This window comes from Podarcis tiliguerta, assembly GCF_965153285.1.
Source record: "Podarcis tiliguerta genome assembly, chromosome: 5".
Classification (NCBI taxonomy): domain Eukaryota; kingdom Metazoa; phylum Chordata; class Lepidosauria; order Squamata; family Lacertidae; genus Podarcis; species Podarcis tiliguerta.
Window position 1 is genome coordinate 73,306,279 of NC_139538.1, and position 24,312 is coordinate 73,330,590.

The 24,312-nt window shown below is 43.7% G+C and overlaps 1 long non-coding RNA gene across 1 annotated transcript; it reads left to right on the forward strand.

Moving 5' to 3' along the window:
* Positions 1–6,558: 6,558 nt before the first annotated feature.
* On the forward strand, positions 6,559–22,272 carry LOC310677356. Its single transcript, XR_014511121.1, has 3 exons — positions 6,559–6,685; positions 11,759–11,887; positions 22,077–22,272. It is a non-coding gene; the product is annotated as an uncharacterized lncRNA (long non-coding RNA).
* Positions 22,273–24,312: the final 2,040 nt, after the last annotated feature.

Below are 24,312 nucleotides of genomic sequence, written 5' to 3' on the forward strand. Positions count from 1 at the left end.
TGATGTCATAACCAAAACCCTCTAGAAACTGGGTCAGCATCTAATTTTGCTTGAGAACCATTTCAACATGATACCCCACCTCCTAATAACTGCTGCCTCATCTCACTGCCACAGATCCTGCTCACCGCAGCAATACCCTTTTTTTTTTTTAGTTTTTGTCCAGCTCAATTTCCCTCCTCCCCTATTTTCAGCTGTGAAAGTGATCAGAATCTGGTTGGACACCCAAGGGGGAGAGCAGCTGAACATTAAAAATAAATTGGTTTTGAAATGTTTCAGGCCTAGCCGGCAAATAACAAAAAACCAGCAGCAGCTTTGCATCTCAATCTGTTGACCTTCAAGATCTCTTATTACTTCAGCTGGTCATACTGTTCATATCTAATACCACCCAGGGCCTCATGATCACTTCCCCTTTCATTTAATAAAATACTTAGCATTTATATAGCGTATTTCAAGTGTTCAGTGTTACTCAAATACATTATCTCAGTTATCCTTGCAAAAGAATTATTATTCATACACTGCTGACCCTGGACTAAGGCTTGAAGAAGCCACTAGTTTATGTGAGACCTTCTGGAGAGAGTTCACAGCTACTGTGGCATTATGAACCAGGGACTTTTTCAGATACTGGTAGCATAATCCTGGGCATGTCTACTCAGAAGCAAGCACAGTGGGAAATTCTCATGTAAGGCTGCAGAGGAAGGTCTATTCTGAATGGACCCATGTCCTCCTTGCCCTCATCATTACTGCCCATTTCCTTGCCCTGTGGACCCAACTTGTGCAACCACTCAGAGAGAGCATGCAAAGCACAGGAAGGCTATTGATCCATCTTCTCACTTACGTATAGAGGGGGGGGGGGAAACAGTGAAAGCAAAGAGGAGAGCCAAGAAGCTTGGCTTGGGGTGAGGGTCATCAGAAGATGCTTGGCAAGAACAAGACCTAGGCAGATGCCCCACAGTGGCAAGTCTTAATGCCAGCCCTACTATGCTTGGGTGAAATAGCTGGATGCGTCTTTTATTAAGGAAATGGTGTAACATTGACAAAACTTTAGAACACTCTGGCATGTTGCTGAGCTGAATTCAAGTTCTGACCCACATGTTCCATTTTTTTAAATAAAAAAAAAAATATTGCTTGCAAATCGCTCAAAGTTAGTTTCCAGGAAGCGGGTGAAAGATGTGATTAAGAGGGTAGGCATTTCCAGTTTTATTCCCACATGTATAGCACGATCCCTTTCATATTTACATCCCATTGCATTCAGTGCTATGTGCTCCAACCATGCATTTAAGTGCAAGTCTGGTAACGAAAGACAACAAGCAATTCCTTGGATGAGTATTGTGGTGGAGGAAGGATGGAGCACTTTATCCTTCATCCTTTACCTTTGGCATACAAATGTAAAGCTGCAAAACAGTCTGAGCCCTCCATCCCTGTATCCCTGATAAACTATGGAGAAGAACACTATTATCTTCTTCTTCTTCACTGTCTTCCTCTTTGCAAGACAGTAACTTTTATGGGCTTAACTGCAAGACTGGTTTACTCCCCTGGTAAATGTGTGTGTAGGACTGCCCCTTTAATTTGTCTGCAAGTGGATGTAAAATGCAGTGAGCCACAACAGCACTGCAGTGGAGAGGTCTAAATTAGAAGAGCTTTAAAAATAAATAAATAAATAAATAAATAAATAAATAAATAAATAAGGAAATAGAAATAAAACATTGAGAGAGAGAGAGAGAGAGAGAGAACATTTATTTTAATTGGAGGTGCTGGGGCTGATTGTCTTTCATCTCTGATGAGTTACTATATATAAGAACTTGCAATCCCAACTGTCTTGCTTAGGAAGACGAAAGAACGTTTAACTAAACAGTGTTAAACTTATCTCTGTTTTGTCATTTACACATAAAAGAGAAGGAGCTTGTACTTTAGCATTAATGATCCTGCTTAATGCAGAACTATCTGATGACAGGAATCTCCATTTCTGGGTTAGTTAAAGAACCCACTCACAGTACAACGTGCAACTTTTATTTCATTACAGTGGATTTTAAATCCACTTAAAGGTCTTATTTATTGCTGCATACCCATCACCCATCAGCTTTGAGTGGGAGAAGCTGTAACTAATCTGCTAATAAGGAAATGCATGCCAACAGACTTTAAGTAGTTTGTTGATCAAATCAGAAAAAGTAATTACATATCTGCACTTCAAAATAGTTCGCCTTGGAAATCTCCTTTTTTATATATTCCAGTTGTTGTTATGCAGTTGTGCACCTACGTATTGTTTTCTGTTCCAGGAATGCCAATTTTAAATCAAGTTGCTAACCCTTTTAGGGTTGGTGGGTACTTTTGAAATTCTGGGGAAATGTTATGGACACCAGTTACAAAAAGGCTTCCACAATGGAGGCATGGAACAATGCAAAATGACTGCCATATCTAAAAGGTTGGGAAAAGAGGTAGGGCCTCTCAAAAGGGCTCTTTGCTCTTAGCTCCAGTCTTCTTTCCTCCCAAGAAGAAAATATATTCCTTATCAAAAGTTCAGAAAATAGGATCTATACTTGGCTTTATTCCTGTTCTGATACTGCAGAACTGAAAGATCCTTCTTGTGATTCATAAGAAGCCACTACTCCAGTTATAATCCCTGTTGAAGAGGAGCTAGGAAGCATTTAAAATAAGAAAGGTTTAAATAACAAGTATCATGTTTGGCTTAAAAACATTCTTGAGAACAAAACACAGACAAAAGCTCTGTTCAGTTCATTTCAGTTGAGTAGCTTTTATGGCATCAAACTTGCTTTCTAAAATGGGATTGTTTTTGTAGCTGATATTCAATTAGGTCTCCCATCCATTCACTCAGGTTGTCCAGTTCCTGCCAGCCTGTGAGTCCATAGGAGGTAGGCCTCAATAAAGTAATGGTGGGCATTTATACGCCACCTGTTTTAAAATGTTTGAAGTGGCTTGATCTTGGAAGGGAATAACTTTGAAGAGGAGTCATGCAGCAGCCAGAAGCAGATATGAAAAGCAATGGTCTCAGGTGGCAAAGGCAGGCTCTTCAGGACCAAGGAGAGCTCCTAGGCTAGCTAGTTGTTGATCTGACAGTGATCTGAGCTCATCTGAGCATCAAAATAGCAAAGCTGAATGCCCAAAGCCCACCTCTCACTGAGAGCTTGCACAAGGGCTTGGAGACCAGCACTGTAGCCTCTAGAACACTCTCTGTCTTATCTTCCAGCAACTTAGAGGGTAGTGAAAGTTCCTTGGTGTGGTTGGTAAGATGATAGAGCTGTGGATTCTGGTTACTTACTTGAGGAATCTGAACCGGCCTTGGAGGTGGAGTCAGGCATCAAGTCCTCTTCTTTCAAATGGCCTGCACAATGGTTTCTGAGAGCTATGGACCCTTAGGCCAACCTGATTCTGCAGAGTTCCTGTGAAGTTTTTGCTAATGCTAGGCACCTCTCTATCACTTTCCAAGATGTCTATGAGCTGGGCAGGACACAGAACATGAGAAAAGCTTTTGCTGTATCAGGTCAAATATCCATCTAGTGCAGCACTCTGTTCTCAGGTGCCCATGAGAAGCCAGAAAGCAGAACCTGACCATAACAACACTTCACCACAATGTGATTCCCAGGAACTGGTAGTCAAAGGCATGAAAACTCTGAAAGTTGAAGTGGACCATAGCTATCATGGCCAACAGGCTTTGATAGGCTAATTTATGACCCCCTACCCTTTGCAGCAGGGACACGGGGGGCACTGTGGATTAAACCACAGAGCCTAGGACTTGCCTATCAGAAGGTCGGCGGTTTGAATCCACACGACGGGGTGAGCTCCAGGAAGGTAAACAGCGTTTCCATGTGCTGCTCTGTGGGACGTGGGTGGCGCTGTGGGTTAAACCACAGAGCCTAGGACTTGCTGATCAAAAGGTCGGTGGTGAACTCCCATTGCTCAGTCCCTGCTCCTGCCAACCTGGCAGTTCGAAAGCATGTCTAAGTGCAAGTAGATAAATAGGTACCGCTCTGGCGGGAAGGTAAATGGTGTTTCCGTGTGCTGCTCTAGTTCGCCAGCAGCGGCTTAGTCATGCTGGCCACATGACCCAGAAGCTGTACGCCAGCTCCCTTGGCCAATAAAGCGAGATGAGCGCCGCAACCCCACAGTCGGTCACGACTAGACCTAATGGTCAGGGGTCCCTTTACCTTTACCTTTACCTTACCCTTTGTAGCACTTTCAGGCCCACTTCCAGAGCCTTTCTCATGTCCCAGTTTCACTAATAACTCACTGCTTTGCCTGTGCATGGAATATCCATTTTGTGCAAACTTCCTTTAACTGCCTTTAACCATGAATTATACAAGTGATTTGTTTGGCAGCACAACGGCAATTATTATTAATTAAATATTGATATCTCTCCAATGGAGCTGACTGAGCTTCGGTGAGCGTAATGAGAGCTGGATATACGCTTGGCATGGCCTTATCTCAAAAACTACAGAAACAATGAGCACACAATTACTGCCTTATTAGAGTAATAAAGTTGAAAGGACTGTTTAGATGTTGAATGGGTGTCAAGCAATGCCACTGTAGTGTGTTAATGAGATATCAATTAGTGCAGCATGCTGACTGACATTTCAGAAGCATAGTAACAGATTGCTGATGTTGCATCAGTTAAATGACAATATCTCTCAAAGAGGCACTATTATTATTATTACTATTATTATTATTATTATTATTATTAAAAATAAGAAACTCTATCTGACTGCCTCAGTTGGTCTGTGCGTACTTAGGGGACTATAGAGAGACATGAGCACATGAACCTGCCATTGCTCCACTGAGACCAGTATTATCTGCCATGAATAGCAGTGGTTTTTCTGGTTCTATGGTGTAAGCTTTCTCAGTTCTGCCACTTGAAAACCTTTTGTTCACGGATGGGGAACCTGTGGCTTTCTAGATATTGTTGGACTCCAACTCCCATCAGACCCAGCCAGCATGGCCAATGGTCAAGGATGATGGGAGTTATAGTCCTGCAGACAAATGGAGATACCCCATTCCTGCATTCATTGAGGAGACAAGGGGTTAAAAGCAGGTTCTTATGTATTCCAAAGCATGCACTCTGCTACTGAGCTTTGGTCCCCTCCCCTCACAAATGAATGCCTGATATTATCAGGGTAGAAGATGAGACAAGCTGAAAAAGTTTGAGAAATTCAGCGCTTTGACAAGGTTGCTGCACTCTCAAATTGCTATATGGGAGGCAAAGCAATTGTGTGTGTGTGTGTGTACGTGCGTGTGCGTTTGTGCATGCCTTATTTAAGTTAATTATTTATTATTAGAAGGCTGGAGAGGGAGAGTGAAACAAGAGCTTTCATTATAGAAAAAACACACTTTTCTCTCAGATACGCTATAAATGTCAACAAGTGTAGTTAGTTTAATGCAGTGCCAAAATTAACTTAAAATAGCCCCATTAAGTGCAAATGACATGTTTGTGTGGGAAGTGCCCCCCTTTTTCTTTCTTCTTCTTTGTCATTTTCATTTCCTAAACTGCCTTTGATGTGTTACATACATCACTACTTCAAATAGCTCAAATGAGCCCTCTATAATCTTTGTTGCATTCTTGGGGAAAGGGGAAAATATTGCCACGTATTGCACTACAACCCACACAACTGAGTTATTGTTTGTAGCTAACTATCTTGCAGCTAAATTATTGTCACAGGGAAGCATGCAATGGCTTAAGCCAGTCTGGCAGAATAAGCTAATTGCCTTTTGTCAAGGTTGGCATTCATGATGTCTTGAGTTAGGGCTGCCTAACCCTGTGCTTTCAGGGGCTGCATGCCCAATTGAATTTTGACTGGTGGGGCCAATCCCATATTGTATCTTTGGGTCAGGAAAATATGAACCAGCTGAGTTTCTGCTGTCATGTCAAAAGCCCAGGAGCCCTATCAGGGGAAAAAATTGGCAGTTCAACCTTAAATGTGTACAACTGGTGAGCCACCAAGCCAAATGCAGCCCAGCCAGCCATCAAGGGTGACCTGCCAGCTGATTGTCAATCTCCCCATTTTGCAGATGCAGGCAGGCAGCATAGTTGTTGGTTTATAGAAGTCTAGGTGGACTACCATATATGGATAGGGGTTGTGTCTAGCTTGGTCACAAGCTGCCCTTGGTCTATGTCAGGGGTGTGACCTGTGATCTCCAGGCCTCTCTGTGTAGTATTCAGGACTCTTCCTAGGACGTAGTGTTATGTACTGAAGTTCTCACCCTGGGCCAGCAGGGGGATACTGTAGATAGTTATGCAAATGAAGGATCGAAAGTGATGTTCAGTGATTTCGCTCAGTGATTCAGCTCAGTGATTCAGCTCAGTTCAGAGGGTGGCTGCATCTGGCTGTGCTCTGATGTCCATCCATCCCATCCTCGTCACCAGTGTTAAGTTGTGGGCGAACATATCAGACGACACAGCAATTCTTCAAACAGCTCTTCTTTATTCTGAGGCAAGAACTGAACTGAGCTGAAGGGCTCAGTCAGCCTGCTTATATAGAGCTCCAGTACCTTGTTACTGTAACAACTTTCGAAAACTATCCAATCACTGAACGTAAAGTCACTTACTGTACAGCCTGGAGGCAGGGTCAACATATGAAGTCAGGGCTGTTCCTAGGGTTGGGCAAACAGCAATCTGCATAGTCAGACAACCCAATAATCACAAAGCCAAGGGTCCAGGCAGAAATCAGGAAGCAGCAAGGTAGGGCTGGGAAACACAGGCATTGTTACCAACATCTGACTGCTGCTGGAAGCTCTGCTTAAGAAGGCTGAAGCCAGCTGGTTCTCCTGAGTAACAGCTGCTGCAAATATCCTTGGGAGCCAGTGTGGTTTAGTGGTTAAGAGTGGTGGACTCGTAATCTGGGGAACCGGGTTTGCGTCTCCGCTCCTCCACATGCAGCTGCTGGGTGACCTTGGGTTGGTCACACTTCTTTGAAGTCTCTCAGCCCCACTCACCTCACAGAGTGTTTGTTGTGGGGGAGGAAGGGAAAGGAGAATATCCCAAGGATAAAGCAGGATATCAAATCCAAACTCTTCTTCTTCTTCTGACCAACAGGTTTTCCTAAGGGATAAGCCAGGCTTCCTCAACCTCAGCCCTCCAGATGTTTATGGCCTACAACTCCCATGATCCCTAGCTAGCAGGGCCAGTGGTCAGGGATGATGGGAATTGTAGTCTCAAAACAGCTGGAGGGCCGAGGTTGAGGAAGCCTGGGATACGTAGTTTCTGCGGCTACTGCAGACCCTTCCAGGAGTTTCTGATGCCTTGCGATGATGTCACACTGCCAGCAACAATGGTTTTGTGGCTCACCACCCAAAATGCACTCTTTTTGCAAGCCTCTGGCACGGGAGCATCACACCAGCTACTGAATTAACAGCTTTCACCTAGAGGAAGTCTCTCGACCAAGTACTATATAAATTACTGACAGGATGGGGTGGGGTAGGGCGGAAGATACTTTCTTCCTTTCCCATGCATTTCAGCAATGGAGCTCTCAGAGAAGTGTATTCAGCGGGTGTAGCCTGCCTGCTGACATATACCTTTTGTGTTTAGGGGAATATGTCATCTCCCTCTTTGAGGAAGAACAAAGTATTGGGAAGTATACTGCTGAATGAAGCAGCCCATTTGTCACCTCAGCTCTTTTTGCTCCTCTCCTTTTGATACTGATGTAACTGAGCGCACATTACTTTATTTCCTCCTAAAGGCATCACAAAGGGTGCAGAGCCCTGTATCCTTTCTCGGAAGAGGCCTCTGAAAGTCTGCTCCTTTTTTCTTTTCTGCCGCCTGTAACAATGAGCGGAGCATTTCCTAACTCACAGTCCTCGCAATCGTGCACAGGAGAATTTCCTACCTTGCCTTGCCAGAGATTACTCTGGATTTAAAGGTGGCTGCTTTGGGTGAAGACATAATTGCTGGAACAAATCTATAATGGCTGCAAATGGAGCCTTCTCGAAGCACAAGCAAATGCCATTTCCAATAGGCATTACCTCTACAAGACGAGACAGACCTAAAGTTCTGGAATTTTCCTAATGGCATTTTCCCCCTTCCCTTTGACAGTATAAAAGAAGGAGTGTGGGGGTTTAAGAGCTTTAGGTTTTGTCATGCCTTCCGACCTAATACATCCTCATCCACTGATGGAAAAGAGTCTGTTTTCTGTTATGTTAACAAACCACGATGAATGAGATTGGATGCTGGTGGGACCTCATTTCATTTCTGCTTTCTGTCTGTTTATTTGCTGAGTTCACTGGAACTCTTGTGAGCTCGTGAATGTAAATTGCAGTGATGGCTGCACCCATTCCCCCCCCCCCACCCATTGAGTTCCTCTTATAATCATGATGTGCACCCATGAATCGTTTTTGTCAAAGATACCCCTAAAATGATGTTGGTGTGCCCTAGATACTAGGTAAAAGGCTACACCAATTAACAGGTAGGGATGGGGCATGAATTTGATTCAGTCTGCACTGAACTTACCCAATTTATACTACCTGAAACAATAAGCGAACTCAAAATGCAACCATCCTTCAAAATTGGCACTTCTCTGAATTTGCAATGCCGTTCTTCAACCAAGTCATGTGTACACAAATTCAAATAAAGTGTGGGCATGAATGCATATATGACTGAAAATAACTTCTTAGGAGAAATGTTTTGCACAAAATGTGTTTTTTAGGCAAAACAGCATGCAAAAAATGTATATGGGAGGAGAAATCAACACTAAAATGCTGGTGAATTTTCATGAGGACTTAAAAACAACAACAACTATTGTGGAAAAGTGAGAAACCAAAATTGACAGGTTTGCCCATCGCTAACGGGTTACAACTCCAGTCTGACCCAAAAGTCTTTGGGGTAAAATTAGGAAAGTGGAGGGCTGAACATAGTAGCAGAGTAAATCTCCTCTGTATCCGAAGCCCTGCTGTTTGCACTGCCCACAGTGAATGGGGTGGGGTGGTTCTGTCCCATGTTTTGTTGTGTGCACTCCAGGCTAGCACAATAGAGAGGTCCAGACTGGGTCCATCACTAGTAGCAGGGCTGCCTTAGCATCCAGCAGATCCTTGGCTTGTTCAACTGCATCCCTCTCATCACCCATTGCTCATTCAAGGGTTTCCTCTGGAATTAACTTCCACCCACACTTTTGGTGGATGCAACTGTGATCTTCACAATGGTGGAGGTCCACACAGGTGAAACTTAGCAGGGACAGGGGGAGGGGCACCTCTGCAGCATCCAAACTCTGTCTGCTACAGCAGATCAGAGGTTCATATTGCTCCCCAAATAAATTTTAGAATCTTTGCCCCACTCTTTGTATCTGACAGAGCTGTTGTGTGAGTGGATTTTCATTTTTATTATTTTATTGACGCAGTTCATGCTGAAGTCAGGCCATCCAAGTCTACTGTTTTATCAGCCTGAGCCCCAGAGCATCTTGGTCACACTCTACAATGAAGGACAGAGCTATGAAATTAACATCCTGTGCAGTACCAAAAGACATTCTAGGTGCCCCATGGCTGAGTTATGGTTGCTATAGGGACATTGTTTTCCCTAACTTCTCTGCCTCTAAAGCCAACTCATCCGTATCTTTGCATTAATCTAATGGTCTTGCACATTTTCTTTATCATCTTAAAAAAGAAGGGGGCAACAGAGAAAGAGAATGAAGACAGAGAGTGAGATCTAGGTAATACCACACATGAGCCATTCAAGAACAAAATGTACCTTAGGCAGAAAATTCCATATCAAGATGTCTGTTTCACACACATTTCCTCCGGTAATATCCTGTCATAAACCTTCTCCTTGCCTCCTTTAAAATAGAAAAGGTTGAGGAGAGGAGAAGATAATGCCAGTGCTTTTTTAGGGGGGGTGTACACAGGGGTACACATACCCCTAAACATTTTGTGAGTTTAAGTTTGGCCTCATTGAGGGGCAGTATTTCAATATGAGTAGGAAAGTGAGAGTACCCCTAAACATTTATTTTTTTTGAAAAAAAGCACTGGATAATGCTATAAAAAAATCTGTTGTTGGTCTTCTCCAAACAATACTCATTTACTTTTGTTACCGCTGCTGAGACTTTGGGGTGGAAAGGATTAAGTTGTGCCATTTAAATAAAATAATAACATTTGACCATTGTGTTGAGGCTGATCTGCAGCTATGCTGGCTATTTGAATATCCCATTGTTGTTGTTGTTGTTGTTGTTGTTGTTATACAGTATCTTCCAGATTTTTGGACTACAACTGGATCAATGATCAGGATCAGTATAAAGCAGCTTACTATGTAGTGCATTTCCATATTCCTTAAATTTGTGCATGAGTACCCTTAAATGCAATGGTATAACAGGCCATAATTCAATTAAAATCCCCACGTAAAAGGGCATGTCAAACTCACAACTGAATTATAGCTTAGGGTTCAATCTTCAGCCTTGCTTTGGGCTGCCCCCACTTTTTTCAACCTCCCATAGCTATTTACCAATACAATGAAGGCTTGCAAGAACTTTTCCTTGTAAAGTCAGGCTTGACATTAACAGATAGGAATTTACCACTAACATAGCAAGAAGATTACAGTTCTCGGGTGTCATGGGAAGAAAAGGATTACAGCAATCTTTTTCTTGTTCTACAGAGCCTTATGTAGGAGGAGAGAGATTGCGCCATGCTGCCATAGGAACACGAAAATGATGGGGAAATTATCTGCAACATTTTGAATAATGATTTGGCATACATTATAATAACCTTCTTTGGTTGCTTTCACTGGGGAATAGGGCACACTTCATGCTGGTGGGTAGACAATGCTTACAGGACAATGGAAAACTGTTGCTGTAACAGGGAGAGTTCAGTCCATGGGTGCAAGAAAAAAACACAAATGTATTGAATTTTTTTTATCTATTAAAAAAACATACCCAACATGCACATCCTTTGAGCTATACTTTTCTTTAAAGAAAGCATTTAAACATAAAACAAGCAAATTTAGGAGACATTTCTATAATGCACAACATCCTGTTTCTTTGAGGGAGTGTTTTGCTTCCTAAGAAAATCAATGCTTGCAAAACATGTTGATGGCAAAAATAAGAACATACCGTTGTTAGGGTCCTTATACATGTTACGTTACAATTAAAATCTTAGTGTGCCAGTGATAACGAATCAGAAAAATACTGCTGGTTTTGTTTTTTACCTCTTCACATCAATTTAGAAATGTTTTGCTTCAGGCTGGAGAGAGAAATTCCTTTCTAACACCCAGACCTATAGCTCACCTCGTAATCTAGACTTCGGGGGCAGAAGGAAATCTTGGATTCCAAACTCATGACATGGTGGAGGCTGAATTATCGAAGGGAAACAATCTAGCAAAAAGGCTGTCAGAGGCAGTGTGGATTTCTTCGGAACAGATAACAGGGAGACATTAGCATTAGAAGAAAAAGAAAGGTTGGCAAGCAATCTGAAGCTGTCGGTGGAGAGGGTTGTTGTTGTTGTTTTTAGCTTGGAATTGGGCATTGATCCTATTTATTCTCTCTACAGGCATACAGGAATGTGCATCCCCTCCCCCATGGGGTGTGTGTGTTTATGCATGTGGGAGAAGTGACATGGGAGGGTGCCATTTTGTGAGAAACCACCATCACTTAGGGGGGAAAGTGAGGACTATCCTCATCATCAGCTGAGGCATAAGCTCCTCACTTCTTATTATAGATGCTTCTCATTAAAAGAAAAGAAAATCCATGGTACTCTGTGTAACATGTAGTTTGCCCCTCAGTGGATCAGTCAGACAGCAAAACATCATCAAAGTGACATTACACCTTTATTTTTATTTTAGAATCAGGAAGCCAGCCAGAGCTCAGTGCATCCCACAAATGTCTGCAAGTGTGATATGTACTAGTATTCTGAAAATACAGCATCCTGAGACTCCCCACTTTTGTCTCTGAAAAGCAAGTTTACATTGAAGGTAGGCTTTAATGTTAGGAGGGTGGACTCAAGTCTTTTGGGGTCTACTTTTCTTTCTTTCACCCAAATCCCTGAGAGTTTTAAATGTATAAAGCAAGAGTACCTAACCCAGATATCTTAATAGTTAAGTCATAACTAATTTATGTTAAGTGAACCTCAGTTTGGTCTTTTGCTTAAGAAGTGCCTTACAGGTTGGATGAAATCAAGATCTTCCTAGTCCAGCATCCTTGGAAGCGTTCCAGCAAAAGTTTCCAATAGTTCATTAATGAACCATCAGATACTTTCTGCCCAGTGGCACCTTCCACTGCTTTAAAGTGTGCCTGGAGAAATCTCTGAAGCCAGAGGGGAATCACATGTAGAGATGGGTGCTCAACTGTTCTGCACAGCTTGTTGCTGTTCTTACTCTTTGTGCCATGTATTTAGGAAATATATGCTCCTTTGCTTAATTTAGGCAGGTCACTGAACTCAGCTTTTCTTGGCAGATGATGTTTGTTTGTGCAAATAATAATAATAATAATAATAATAATAATAATAATAATAATAATTTATACCTCGCCCATCTGGCTGGGTTTCCCCAGCAACTCTGGGCGGCTTCCAACAAAATATTAAAATACAGTAGTCCATCAAACATTTAAAGCTTCCCTAAACAGGGCTGCCTTCTGATGTCTTCTAAAAGTCTGGTAGTAGTTGTTCTCTTTGACATCTGGTGGGAGGGCGTTCCACAGGGCGGGTGTCACTACTGAGAAAGTCCTCTGCCTGGTTCCCTGTAACTTGGCTTCTCGCAGTGAGGGAACTGCCAGAAGGCCCTCGGTGCTGGACCTCAGTGTCCGGGTAGAATGATGGGGGTGGAGACACTCCTTCAGGTAAACTGGACTGAGGCCGTTTAGGGCTTTAAAGGTCAGCACCAACACTTTGAATTGTGCTCGGAAATGTACTGTGTACCCAACCCCAAGAATGTCATATTGTGTCTCTCTTGTGTTTGCAACTGTTTGCTCCCTGTTTGTTTGACGGAATACTGAGTTGTCATATGGGTGAAAAGGGATCAGCACTGGATTTAGGGTGCTGTGGGAGGTTTCTCCACACAGGGTGTTGAACCAAGGGGGCCTACCCTCATCATCACCACCATCCAATATTTATATGGGTACCTATTGAGAAGATCCATAAAAACGCAACTGTATCCAAATGAATTCTTGTGAAAATAAGAAATGGGGATGGGACACACACACACACTCGATTTTGTCCTTACCATATTACCAAAGTCCTCACCTGAAACAGAAAAAGGGAAGGGGAATGCTCCAGACCAGAATTCTCATGCTCACAGCTTGAGACCTATTTCATTCCACTACCTGGACCTTAAAGTTGGAAAGTCCTCAGAGCAGGGAAGGCAAATGGATGGAGTCTTCCTGTGTAAAACTTGACGTTTTGCTCACAATTCTGCTGTGAAGAAAAGACACAGTGGCACTGGTGTTGACTTCCTGCTTCCTTTTGTGGCATTGCTATCTCAGGCATGTTCTATGAAAGCCAGGGATGACCCTCTACTGTTCTTCTCATTGAGGGGTCATTCAGAAAGCTCAACATATTTTACTGCCTCAAGCAGAGCCCCAAATGGTGGCTTTCTTATGGTAGGGCCCACATGTTACAAAGCCTTGTGCTCTGTTATTCAGATACCAGTCTGTTCTTTTATGTATTCATGCCCCCCATGCTGCCTGAAGCACAATGCTTCACTGTGCTACATGGTAGCCCTGCTCTGCCACTTGCCTCATACTAGGCTCAACATTAACATGCATCGTCATCACGCAACTGCTGAGGTCCCAGCAAGACCAACTGCTGAGTCTTGCCCTGAGTTGTCCAATCAGTGCTGCCTGCCTAGCCACTATTTTAATTTTCTGTAGTGCCGCTGGTATTGCATCAATCCACCTCACTGTAGGAAATTATCATGGTGGCCCTTTTCATTTCCCACAAGGCCCAAAGTGTTGCCACATTTGAGGGCATTATTGGAAATTAAAATGGTGGCTGGTGCATATCAAAGTGCTCCTAAGCCCAGAACTACCATGTAAGCCTGCTAGGGAGGTCACTGATGTAGGATGAGTCCGACCAGAGGTCCCTTAGCCAACCACCCTCCACACCTGCAGTTAGCCCTGCTTCACATTACTCAAAAGCATATGCTCCATACAGATAGGTGATGCCAATTTTGTGATGTGGCGGGATTGAACTTGCTTCTAGATTTATAACAGTATAGTCAAAATACTAATGTTGACCGATGCTGTTCTTTAGACGTGATGACGTCCAGTTATATGGATCATCTTTGTGGCTTTAGAACGTACACATATATACCGTTGACAGTAGCACAACAAGGCGCTTGTCCATTAAGTATATGAATCATTACTTTGCTTAAGATTGCCTAAGCCTCCCTTGTCTGCTTTTCTAATTTATTTCCCTTCAATTACTTTTGCAAGAGAGTACATTCTGCAGGATCTGAAAGCCCCCTGTACTTAGATAACATGTTTTCACAGCACTCATTTATCCAGCTTCTTCTCATTGTGTAGTCAAGAGAGAAATTCAATTATTTTCATTTCGGGAGTGAAACCCTGAAGCTGGGCTACCCAGCAGCTTACAAAATTGATAGTATATGAGTAGACGTCAACATGCTAACTGTGTTAATAAGTTCATCTAACACATTTGTATGTTAAAAATAAGAACACAATGCTTAAAAGGCAAACAGATCAAGCACTTTTTCTAGCCAACATTTCCTTTGGAAAGCCCAATGCAACTCACAAGGTGGTCATAATGGTCAGGATCCTCCTCAGGCTAAATCTGTTAAGAGTCTGCACAATAGTACCAAACGCATGCGGACCATTCACTGGGCACCAGTAGGTAAGATACAAAATTCCTCAGCCACTATCAGTTAACAGATATATGGGGGGACCATTTGACCTCCTGGTTTCTGCGCAAGCTCCCTCAGGACAGATACTTGCCATCTTGTGCTCTGTAGTATGCCATGCACACTGGAATAGGGAGCTGCCTTAGTCAACCCATTGTTCCATCTGTCTCAGTATTGTTGACACTGAATGGCAAAAACCCTCCAGGGCTTCAAACAGGGGTCTCTTCAAGCCTTACCTGGAAAGACCAAGGATTGGACATGAGCTTTTTTAATGCAAAGTATGTGTTCTACCACTGAGCTATAGCCTTTCTCCAATTACTAATGAATGAATGTACTTTAGTTTCTGCATCAGTGTGGGTAGCTTACTGGGTAAGAGTATTACTGCCCTCCTCCTTGCTTTGCTGTAGCACTACTACTAGAGATGGCCAGAGTCATATCGCAGCTATCAACTATAGGGTCCTATGAAATTATTGACTCTGTCTTGCAACCTGTTGCTAAAGTACAGGTTGCTGTTGAAGCGCTTGCTCCCGCTTGCTGTCAGAGCACCAGTCCTGACACTTCCTGCTTTCTTTCTTCAGACCTGCCTGCAATTGTGTACCCAGCTCTTCTATTTCCATGGGGTTTCCCCAGATATTCAAAGATGATAGCATGTTATTTAAATTTCAAAAAAATGCTAAATGGAGTTGGCAAATTGTTCACAGGCCAACTATCTGGTGCACGCAAACTAGACACACCTGCCAGCCATAAACTGCTTTACATTCCGCAGAATTTTGAAATGTGTCGCTGAGATTTCACAAACGTAATTAAAGCATGGAAGGTGGTTGCAGGTGAAGCTAATTTCACAGCACTCTGTACTCTTTGGAGGCTCTCTAATCCTCCATGGAGGCATTAAGGCTGCAATTTTATGCATGCTTTCCTGGGAGTAAGCCTCATTGCATCCTTACCACGATGAGCTGCCAGATATTTGGATGTAGTGAGCCAGCCCTACCATTAGACATAGTAAGGCTGATGCCTCAGGCGGAAAATACCAAAGGGCAGCAGTATTCCCCTACTTTTCTTCATCTATTCCAAGATTTAGTCCCGGCATTGATATAGTGTATTCAATTTTTTTCCCATAAAAACATCACATCGATAAGAACAACAAAGAGCAATGATGTACATATGTTTTCTTATGTTTTAAATTAGCTGTACAGTATCCATGATGATCATATTTTTTTCTTCACTATATTCCAGGTGTTTTTATTGAGTATTGCATGACTCCTAGCCTGAGTTCTGGTGCCTTTTGGCATATATTAAGCCTTGGTGAGTGGGTGGAGCTAACAGGTGTGTGACACTCCAAATGCTGTTGGATTACAGCATCCATCACCCTTGACCATAGGCCACGCTGGCTGGAGCTGATGGAATCCAACATCTGGAGGACCACAGGTTCCCATGCCCTAAGTCCATGTCTCCATCCTAAAACAGTTTAAAAGGGCTGGGTTAGAGATCTTACTCTTTAAAGCTTCTCCACTTGGGGAATCAGCACTCCCAAGCTGGAGAGCAGCACCCCCTCCACACACAGTCACACAGGAAGCAGAAGGGAAGCACAGCTAGAAATGTCTCCTTGAAACAGACCACTTCCATTTGATAAGTATGCAAGGCTCTGCTGTGCTACTTCATAGAAAGTGCAGCATTACCTGGCAGCCATCCCAGCTTTTCAGCAAAACAAAACAGTGTGAGTTGTGTTTATGCTTTCTCACCTAATGCCTGAGTATTATGCAGGTTATTGTCACTCTGAAACACACATGCATCAGTAAAATGGAGCCATTAAAAGGGGCAGAAAGACAGACAGAGTTTTCCTGGGGGATATCAATTTAATAGTTTACTAGCCGGATCTCTGAATGTGGTTACAGAGTGGAAGAGCCCCATTTCAAAATTTCTTTAAGCCACATGGGAAGGGTCTGGAGCTGAATTGCAGGACATACCTGTATGTTTTGCATGCAAAATGACCTTACCCTCAGGCCACTCCAGACTGGTGTTTATTATGTGGGTGTATCCTGTAACATGCCATTGATGAATTGATGGCAGATTTATACCGCACCGTGTTCTGCTTCCTTAGTTGTTCTGTGATGCTTTCCCAACGTTGCTGTGTTACTGCCATCCAGAGGGGCACTCTTGCACTATAGCACAAAGAAAGTGGGACAACCCCTCTGCCCCGGAAGATCTGTGGCACAAAAAATACAGGCTTTCGACAGGAAGCTATGCAACAAGCACCAGCTGGAAACAAAGCAGTGTGTCTGACCCAAAACTTTTGCAGATATAAACAGTATTAAAAATGAGATCATGTATAACTGCCCATATACACTCATGATCAGATATAGGTAAAGGTACCCCTGACTATTAGGTCCAGTCGCAGACAACTCTGGGGTTGCGGCGCTCATCTCGCTTTATTGGCCGAGGGAGCCAGGGTACAGCTTCTGGGCCATGTGGCCAGCATGACTAAGCCGCTTCTGGCGAACCAGAGCAGCGCACGGAAATGCTGTTTACCTTCTCGCCAGAGCGGTACCTATTTATCTACTTGCACTTTGATGTGCTTTTGAACTGCTAGGTGGGCAGGAGCAGGGACCAAGCAACGGGAGCTCACCCCGTCACAGGGATTCGAACCGCCGACCTTCTGATCAGCAAGTCCTAGGCTCTGTGGTTTAATCCACAGCGCCACCCGCATCCCATGAGCAGATATAACCATGCACACAAAAAAAATAAAAAAAGATGTCTGAGGGGCCCTTAGTCATTATTCAGATTGTGTGATTAGCAGCCATATTGGTTGGTTTGCTTGTTAAAAAGATAATGTTCAACATGTGGGGTGATATCAGACCCCAGGCACTCTATCTTTGGCATTCTCTGTGCCAGATATTCAGAGGGATATGCTTAGAAGCATCAACACAACCAGGAACTCAGATAGCCCAGGGTCAGGTAGAATTTTCCAATTGTTTCCAGATGAGCTCATTTTAGGGCCTCCTGTGGACCTTCTCAATTCAACACAGAGCCTGGCATGCAGGGGGAAATTGAGGAAGGCCTTGTATGCACACCCTCATGTTTCCTACTATTCCCTGTAAGGCATAACACCTTGCAGGGGGCAGCAAACTTTTTTAGCAGGGGGCTGGTCCACTGTCCCTCAGACTTTGTGGGGGGCTGGACTATATTTTGGATGAAAAAAATGAATGAATTCCTATGCCCCACAAATAACCCAGAGATGCATTTCAAATAAAAGCACACAGTCAACTCATGTAAAAACACGCTGATTCCCGGACCGTCCGCGGGCCGGATTTGGAAGGCGATTGGGCCAGATCCTGCCCCTGGGCCTTAGTTTGCCTACCCATGCCTTAAGGTAACTTCATTGCAGGAATTGCTGTGGATAGGATGCCCTATTACTGGATCTGCAAGGAGGAGATCAATGGCTAGAGATGTGTAAGGGAAGCATTTCATGGAAAAGGAGAGGGAATATGGCCTGGCAACTTTACAGTTGCATATATTGAAATGAATCAACACATGCCAATGTGTAACAAAAGGTTTAAATGCATACAGAGCCTGTTTCCTTCATGACATCAGGGACTGGCAGAACGCTGGCGAGTGTGCACTGCTGGAAGTGGGCTGACTCGGGAGAGGGGGACCGTGGTTTGTGGGGGCCTGTACAAGACAGGAGGCGAGAATCAGAGGCGGGGGGTGGGCTTCAGAACTGGAGGAAGAGGCAGGACAGGCAAGTGAAAGGCTGGGCGCTTCCCCACCTTCTCCTGCACCACTGTCTCCCAGAACCAGGAGAGAACTGAAGCAGGAAGAGCAGGGGTAGCTTCTACACAGGCATAGTCTCTGGCTAGGTGCATGCAGCCTGTCAGGGGATGGTACATAAACTGGTGCAGGGGGAGTGGTCCCCAGTTGCTGCAACTGCTCCATAGATTGTGGACCTGGGAGTAGCTGCCTAGATGCTAGGTCGGTGTGTGCAGGTATCCAGAACTGCAGAAGTGATGGTGTTCTTTTTTTGTTTACAATAAAGGGTTGGAAGCACCCTTGACACATGATCAATTGCTGGTATCTACTAAATCTGAATCTAAGAATAGAGACTACTCCACCCCCACACCATATATGCAAATTAGGGTGCTAGAATATTAGTTTTGTTGCTATGATACCAACCTGAGCAACTTTGCACCTATATTCTGCATGGTATACTGACTACACACACACACACACACACACACACACACACAGTATATATCTATATCTATATTTCCCTAGCTAATTGTTGGGGGGGGGGGGAGAGACACGTGTTACATATGGTAGATGTTTCACATGGACTCCAGCCCCACTCAGATCACTGAGGATTTCGTGCTTTTCAGACTGAAGTGAAGAATTCCAGTGTTTTGTTCATGTAATATACTAGCCGCAGAGCTCCATAATGAACAGTTTCCTTATGCGGCTTGCTTGCTTACTGCCTGACTGTGAGACGCTATTATTTTGCTTAAAAGATGTCATTATCTGATAATAACAAATTGCCTGTGATGAATGTGAGGTGGGCAGGAATATATTTATTTTCTTTTTTTCTTTTGCAAAATCCAAAACTGTTTAAAACAAGCAACTTTGTCATATTTCCAAAACCCTGTGGTAGTGATGGGCCCTCTGGTGTGCTTCCTCAATGTTTGATGCAAGTGTGGTGTGGCTCAAGAGTGGGCAACCTGTGGTCCTCCAGATGTTGTTGGGATCCAACTCCCATCAGCCTCAGCCAGCATAGTCAATGGTCATGGTTAATGGAAACTATAGTCTTATAATAACTAGATACCTACTGTGGCATTCATACGGAGCCCCCGGTCATCTCACGGACTATTGACCCATACACTACTAATCTGTTGCCACCAACCAGGTCCTCCCCAGTAAATCACTTAGTCTCAGTCATGTTCTCAAGTTAACAAAGAAGAGTGCAGTTTATTGCAGACACAAACAAACTTTAACTGCATTCCAAACATTATTCATTACCTTCTTAGTCTTCTTTTATCCTGTCTCTATCTCTTCTACCTCCCCTCACACAAGAACCCATTGCACTGTCTCTCTGTTTCCAACTGCCTGCCAACTGCTTTTCCAACTGCCTTTCCCAACCAACCAACCCACTAAAACCAACCAACCAACCACACTCAAACCTCGGGCTAAGCCCTTTTATAAATGGGTAGGCTCTGCCTCCGACTTTCCTATTGGTCTACATTTTTAACCCTTTCTCTCTCCCCTGTACAGACATTTTCAAACGAATGGGCAAACGCCACACCTACCAATTCCCCATTCCTATGAAGGGCTAAATCTGCTCCCTGCTTATGGTGACTTCATGGCCTGGACTGTGGGGTGGGTAAGTTTAACTCTGCTCCTCAGTCTATTGACCACACTGGAACTCTTTTACTTTGTTCCATAAAACTTAAGTGGGAGCCATTGAGAACAAAGCTCATTTCTATCTGGGTTCTGTTAATTGGACACACCTTGCTAGAGTAAGACAAGAACTCAGGGACTATCGTCTTGCATCTGATGAGCTATGGGGAAGTAGGAAGTGCTTCTGAGTGTGTCACCAACCTTCCAATGAATGCCCTGTTTAACCATTGCACCATGATGCCTTTCAAGTCCATCTTCATCGCAGAGTCAAGAGCTTTGAGGTCATCTGGTATGTGCCATTGGTGGCTTGCTGCATATGACAGTTCCCAAATTGGGATACATTATTCATCCCTCTTTTTGCCCTTCAAAGGCCCAGCTGGAGCCAGAAGGAGGAGGGGGGACCACTGTCCTTAAGACATGAGTGCACATTGCAAACCCGTGCTTATAATTTAAGCCATTAAAAAGGCAGGCCCATTATGCTGTAATTATTTATTGATTTTATATACTATAGCCATTATGCACAGCACTCCCTGAACCAATGTTAATAGTCAGCAAATTTGAAAATCCTCCGATCTGACCTATTTTTATCAGGAGATGCCAATTACGCATATAATAACAATGGCATTCTAAATTGTTATAAATGAAGATAAATGAAAAGGAAGGAGGGGACAATAATCAATAACTTCCAGGGATTTTAAAGTGAAAGCAGACCAGGCAGCCTCTGCCATGAAGAACCAGCCTTAGTCTGTTCTCAAAGACAGTTTTGCCAGATGGGGACATCCTTTTTGCTATCTTCCGCTTTGAGAGTAGCCAATGGCAATAAACCTTGGCGATATGAACACAGAGCCGCAAAATGACTCAAGGAGAAAATTCTTCTCAGCCCTAACAGAGGACACCTTCAAATGGAGGACTCTTCAAAAGAGTCCTTCAAAACAGAGAAGTGCCCTCTGCAGAGTAGGACATAAGACCACTCTATTCATAGAACACGGATTCACTGCCTCTCTCACTCTCCATGAGTTTCTGGATGTGTATGCAGGCAGAGCTAAAGGGCGTTACCATAAATGAGAGGTCTATATATGCCCAGCCTGTCATCTTTCTCTGTCGTTAGTCTCTGTCTAGACTACAAGCAACTTCCATGACATACGGATAGATGGATGTATAGGAAACGTGCTTGGCCCACCCATTACCTGTAATACTACCTCAGAAGGCGAGGGGGAGCAAAGGACTTTGCCAAGCACAGGCAATGTGTCCACATTTGAAATGAATCCAATCTTTCTTCTTCTCCTCCTCCTCCTCCTCTTCCTCCTCCTTCTTTTATTCTAGTCCAAGGATTATTCAATGTAGCAAACATCAATAAAATATGAAAAGAGCTCCAGGTAAATATCAAAAACTAGATCAAACAATAAACTATCATATGATAAAAGAACAGCACTACCCAGCTTTTCTTTTTAAAACAGAAAACAGAAAATAGAGTTCAAAAATCAATGAATGCATTTACAAATATTAATTTAAAAACTGTTTTTGATCCACATCTACACTTCCCCTGAGAATAAATGCCAAATGATTAAATTGTAGTTGGGGCGGGGAGAGAAATGCATCAGATTATATGAAAAAACAGAAAATGTCAATCTTGACAAGCTTCATGACTGTGACATGAAGTCAATTGCTTTTTTTCAAGCCTCCTTCGTTATGTCAAAGAACTTGAATGGATGCATTAATTTCTTGAAGCACTTTTGAGGAAGTGTACACTTTGTGTACCCTGATGTTGGACTTCAACTCTCATAATCCCCAACCAGATTAGCTAATGTTCAGGGATGATGGAAGTTGTAGTCCAACAACATCCATGGACCCATGGTTGAAGAACACTATGGTAATGGTTGGAGTACTACTACCTGCCTGTCAACTTTCCCTTTCTCCTTGCCTACAGCTGCTCTGACCGCACACTGCTGCTGACTCAAATGATAGGTACAATCAAGTAGGAGAATGAGAGGCTATGCTCACCTAAAATAGAACAAACTGTGTCCACACGCTCCTGCTTCTGCCTGCCCCAGTGAGAAACTGTTGTCTGCTGATGCCACCTGCCCAATTGACTGCCTGAGGGAGGGAGGGAGGGAGGGAGAGAGACTGACCATTGTGACCTCATCCTGAAGCTGCCTCCTTGAAGGAGAGACTGGCCATTGTGACCTCATCTTGAAGCTGCCTGCTTGAAGGAAAGACTGGCCATTGTGACATCATCCTGAAGCTGCTTGCTTGAAGGAGAGACTTGGCAACCTACTTGTGAAGGTAAAAGGTAAGGTAAAGGACTCCTGGACAGTTAAGTCCAGTCAAAGGTGACTATGAGGTTGTGGCACTCATCTTGCTTTCAGGCTGAGGGAGCCAGTGTTTGTCCACAGACAGCTTTCTGGGTCATGTGGCCAGCAGGACTAAACCGCTTCTGGCAAAATGGAAGCCAGAGTGCAAGGAAACACCGTTTACTTTCCTACTGCAATGGTACTGGCATGCTTTCGAACTTCTAGGTTGGCAGGAGCTGGGACAGAACAATGGGAGCTCACCCCATTGTGGGAATTTGAACCGCCAACCTTCTGATTGGCAAGTCCAAGAGGCTCAGTGGTTTAGACCACAGCGCCACCCGTGTCATTGTGAGCTACTTGTGAGGTTGCTAACCAGAAGGTCAGACCATTCTGATGCTTTCCTAAGACAGAGAGAGACTGGTAATTGTGACAGGCTGGTGCTGCCCGTCTGAAGGAAACAGACAGGCCATTGTGACCTTATGCTGGTGCCTTCTGCCTAAAGAAGGGAGACCAGCCATGGTGACCTCCTGCTGATGCTGCCTGCCTGAAGGAGAATGGCCTTTGTGTCCTTCATGCATGAAGGAGAGAGACTGGCCTTTATAACCTAATGCTGTTGATGCTGGCAGTCTGAAGGGAAGAGAGGCTGGCCATTGTGACCTCATGCTGATGTTGCTTGCCTGAAGCAGTGAACATTATAATAGAATACTACTGATATTAGTATTAATGATTTTTTACCTTTCTCCCGCTATTCTTCCTCACATCTGTATTTAAATGTCTGCTTCCTTCTCTTTGTTGACAGGCAGTACATAGAGGGCCGTGTTCAACTAAGTCTCATTCCGAATAGACCTACTGAAACTAAGGAACCTAAATAAGTTACCTTCATAAATATTAGTAGGTCAGCTTCGTGTAAAATGTAGTTGAATACCACTCATGCCGTCTGAAGACAAATCTTGTCAAAGCTTTCATCCCTGTTGCAGAACTTAATGAAAGAATGCCTTTCATAACTATTGCTACAGTGTCCATTTTGTCTTTTTATATTGTTATCTTTGGCTGAAGGGTGATATACAAATTTTAATAATAACGGTAATGATAATGACAATGACAAAGGTGAGTAAGCAAATTTTTATGTTTTATAGTAGCTGAAGTAATGACTTCAAATGAAAAGTATAAAACAGAGGTTTAGATTTGCTGAGCCATTTCAGTTTTTCACTGAACTTTTGCCAGTTTAAAGCTATGGATTAGCGGAAGGAAATAAGCTTTGTTTGAAAAGAGGATGAGTAGAAAGAGTTCTTAATAAACTGCAAAAGGACAGGCATTTTTTAATACAACCATCTCATGCTGTTGTGGTCTTGTCTTCCCTCTGCATGGGAGAGGGCTGACCCAGTGATGAGGCATGGAGAAGCAGCTGCCTCAGGCCCCTATGGGCTCCCACCTGCTCAATGCCACTGGAAAAGTGGTGCTAGAATTGGCACTGATATCTGCTAAGAGCTCATGAGATCTCACAGAGACATGTTGTGAGATTCTGATGAGATCTTGGGAGATCGCGCTGGAAATCAGTGCCAAGGCACTGCAGAGAGCCGCGTGGAAGTGATGCCAGCAGAGGCAGGTGATGCAGCGTCATGTTGGGAAACTGTGTACGTGCAGCTACTCACACAGAGTCAGTTAAGGTTTGGCAGATAGCCAGAAGGCAATCTGAAGGAGTAAGTCTGCCTGGTGATAACAGAGGCTCCCTGATTGGTCAAGCTCTCTCAAGGGAGTGATAATTAATGGCCTACTAACTGGAATGTGTTGAGGGACGCGGGTGGCGCTGTGGGTTAAAGCCACATCGAAAGGTCGGCGGTTCGAATCCCCGCGGTGGGGTGCGCTCCCGCT